The sequence below is a fragment of the Carlito syrichta genome, unplaced genomic scaffold (assembly GCF_000164805.1).
Source record: "Carlito syrichta isolate Samal-C Ts95f unplaced genomic scaffold, Tarsius_syrichta-2.0.1 Scaffold204370, whole genome shotgun sequence".
Taxonomy (NCBI): domain Eukaryota; kingdom Metazoa; phylum Chordata; class Mammalia; order Primates; family Tarsiidae; genus Carlito; species Carlito syrichta.
Window position 1 is genome coordinate 1,725 of NW_007148466.1, and position 4,060 is coordinate 5,784.

The window sequence follows — 4,060 nt, forward strand, 5'->3', positions numbered from 1 at the left end:
GTGGGATTGGCAGTTGAGGGAAACAGCTAGGGGTGGGAGGGACACAGCTCATCAACAAGGGTACCTGCATAATCAACGTTTGTATACCTAACCCTGAATTGTGCCCCATATCTTTAGATTCTTAGGTTACAAGACAAATTCTAGATAACACTACAAGGTCTAAAGTTCACAAGTGTTTTTACTATTAGCAAAAATGATTAGAATGTAATGATTCTAAATAACTGCATAATCCTTCCACTGGAAATTCAAATAATTTTAAGTGGTTCTGACTCAATACTAGAATGCCAACATGAAAACTTAGGATTATTTATTTTTAATAATTGCTCTCACATGTTAGTAAGACCTATTAGATATTTTGTAAATTAATCATGAATAAAACATTGAACCTAAGACAAAAATAACAAAAATACATTACAAGGCAATCATGTAAGTCCAGAATTCACCATTTTGTGTGTGAGGTATCGGATCAGAGTTGTGTTTTGAGCTCGGCCACAGCAAATGATGTGAAGCAACAGCTTTAATTGCAACAACTCTGGAAAGCCATATTTCTCTACAGACTGGACACCCACCATGGCCTCATGAGGGTAATAATAGTCTGTGCATCACCTTCTTGTATTGTGTTCCATAAGTAAACTACATGAGCGGGCTCTCCCAAGATATCCTGTGCGCTGGTTAATTTTGCTGGGTTGCTGCCTTGTTTCAGCAGAAGCAGCACCGTGTTGCTCATGTTCATTAGCCTGGTGTGTCTTGGTGAGTCCTGGAAGGGAATGGAGCAAGGGGATGCTAGGGTTGAGATATATCCTGCAGAATGAGTGTCCCCACAGCTTAGAGTCCTACTGCCTTGTGGTCGTGGGAGGGAGTTGAAGGCTGAGTCTTAGCCCAGTAAGGGTCTGGCTGGGGCAAAGGGTAGGACATGCTGGTGAGGAGATGGATAATCCATCAGGATATATCTTTACAGGACTCATCATGGTCCAGAGGAGTGGGACACAAGTGGGTAAGTCCTTTTCAGAGTCTTGGGTTGCCGTTCACCAAAAATAGTGGATTGTCCTGAAACACGGGGACAGGAGGTGGACGTGTTGACCTTGGGAAACTCTGTCCACGGCTATCTTGTAAACTGAAAGCAGGGTCCCTGGGAAACCTGGCACTCGATTCTGTCCTAGAGAACCTCCCCAGCATCTATTCATTGCCTGGGTAGCTCAAAGGGGACACGAGGAAGACTGTGGTGCTCAGATCTGGGGTGTCTGGTGAGGCAACAGTGTCAACTGTAGAGATAAGGAAGGAAACAGTGCTGGGAGCAGCAGGATGGAAACTCACCTTCTTCAGCATTTCCATGATGGTGGGAGCTGCGGTGGCTGCTGTCATTCTGCCAGAAGAGGAGGGGGAGCTATATGCCATGAGCCCCTACATTCCAAAGTATTGTGGCACAGGCTTAATTGTTTATTGTGTTTCCTGCATTTGCTGTTATTTTATTCACATAGATCTTGCCCTTATTCTGGTTCCACATTTTGTTGTTTTATAAAACAAATTTTGCCTTGTTAAAATCTAGTAAGAGTTCCCAGTCAGCACTTGCTCAAAGTTCTCTTCTGGCACAATTGTTACGAGAGGACAAGCTGTGTCTATGCAGTGGTGGGTCCAAGTATCCCTGGGCACCCCAGTGTGGAAAAGAGCTTTAGAAACACGGAAAGGGTCCTCTGCACAGGGAGGGAGGAGCAGCTCCACATCTTCCTCTCGAAGTCTGTGTCTTCTTCTCCTCCAGGTGGTCAGGAAAAGCCCTCCCTGTCTGCCTTGCTGAGCCATATGGCTCCTCTAGGAGGACACGTGAATCTTCAGTGTCAGTCTCATCGTGGGGTTAGCATGTTCAGACTCTACAAGGAAGATAGGGTCCGACTCCCTGAGCTCTAGGGCAAGATATTCCAAAACAAGCTCTTTATGGGCCCTGTGACCACAGCACATGCAGGAACCTACAGACATCAGGTTTCTACTCTAACTCATCCGCTCTGCGGTTAGCACCCAGCAACCTCCTAGAGATTGTTGTCACGGGTAAGATACTCCTGATCAGCATGGCTTTTCATTGCTTCAACCTGCTGAATCTCAGGGTTTCAGGTGGCAATGCCAGTCAGGGTCCAGTCACAATACTTAAAAGTTCTCCAACTATTTTAGACAAGAGGGCATTGGATGCAGGGAATGAGCACAGTGGTGGGCAGGATAAGTGCTATCAGTTATTCCGTTAATTCAAAATACCCCAAGTCTGTAAATATGTTATGTTATGTTCCAAGGGTGATTAGGATTAAAGATGAAAACAAGGATTTTCATCTGTCGACCTTGAGAAAGAGCAAATATTCTGGAGTGTACAGGTGGGTTCATTGTAATCACAAGGATCCACATGAGAGTGGGGGGAAGCAGAAGAGTGAGAGTCAGAGCAATGCAGCAGGACAGAGACTCTACCAGCTGCTGTGGGCTTTGAAGGTACAGGAAGGGCCATAAGACAAGGAATTCAGGTGACCACTAGAGGCTGGAACTGTTAAGGGAATAGATTCTCCCCCTAGAGTCTCCTGAAGGAGAATAGCCATGCAAACACCTTTATGTATACCAGCGAGACAATATCAGATTTCTGACCCCCAGAACTGTAGGATAGTGTGCTGTTTCCTGCTTCCATGTTTGTGACAATTTGTTACAGCTGCAATTGGAGGCCAATACAGATAGCCATGTCAAGGACAAACTAAGAATAAAAGTAAGAAAACTGGGGGCTACCTGGAGATCAGTAGGGGCGGGGTGCTGATGCAACCTCAAGTTGGGAGGGAGGGGTCTCTGTCGCAGGAGCCAGACTCGGGGCCACCTTACAGAATCTGGGACCATGGAGAAGGCACCATCATGGCAGGAGATGCCTCAGAGTCCCCACCAGAAGCAGATTGTGTGGCCATTGGGAAGGACCATGGTACCTACCTTACTGCTTAATTCTTCCCTCCTCCCAGGGACTCCAGTATGTCCAAAAGTGTATGAAGTAGGAGCCTGGATGTGTAGCCTGTGGTGGTCCCTCTTTCACCCTACAATAGAGAGCAGGAAAGATATTGGAGAGAAAAGGATACAACAGCAAAGTGAAGAGGATGATCCCAGTGGAAGTGAAGTCCAGTGCTATAAAAGACAGTGAAACAGAGACAAGGGAGGGAGAAAGATAAAGAAGACCTTCACTAGGGAGGTAGTAGACACAGGAAAAAACATGGAGACACAGAGAGAAAGGAGAGAGACAGACACAGAGATATGAGTCATCTCATTCCAGGTTCTATATAATGGGATCGGAGGGGTTCTTATTTTAAACTCACAACCTCTGTTCTTAGGAGTCTACAGAAAACCCTTCCTGGCTCACCCAGGCTCCCTGGTGAAATCAGGAGGAAGCATCATCCTGCAATGCTTCTCAAAGATAGTGTTTCAGGCCTTCATTCTGCACAAGGAGGGGTTAACTAAGGACCCTTTGTATCTTATTGTGGAGTTGGATCATGAGGGGTCCCCGGCCAACTTCTTCCTGGGTCCTATGACACCTCTCCATGCAGGAATGTACAACTTCTATGGTTCTGTCAGAAATTTCTCTTCTCTTTGGTCAGCTACCAGTGATCCCATGGACATCATGATCACAGGTGAGACCATCCAAATCTGCTCCTCAACCTCTTTGGGTATACAGGCTGTATGTCCCAGGACTTGGAAGCCACAAGTAGTTGTGAGGCGAATTAGCCAGAGATTCTTAGGGAGAGAAACAGACTTGGCGAGGGCTACAGCAACAGAGGCAGAGAGGAGACACAAGTACTGACCACTTGTCATAACATAAAAGACAAATACAGAAGCAATACAGAGAATCAGGAATGAGATGAAATGCAAGGGAGACACACAGAGAGATACATACCAGACAGAGTGTGTACTTACATCCTGAGTTTCTTCAGATATCTGGGGCAGTTTAAAAAATTTGTTTATGCTTTACCTCAAAGCTCCCTTCGCTACAAGAAGATCCCAAAGACACACATGCATCTGATCTGAGTTGGGGCCTGTGGCCTGGGGCCATGTGGTACCC

At 46.1% G+C, this 4,060-nt stretch overlaps 1 pseudogene; it reads left to right on the top strand.

The window, feature by feature from the left end:
- Nucleotides 1-1,478: 1,478 nt before the first annotated feature.
- Nucleotides 1,479-3,632, top strand: LOC103253144 (annotated as a pseudogene).
- Nucleotides 3,633-4,060: the final 428 nt, after the last annotated feature.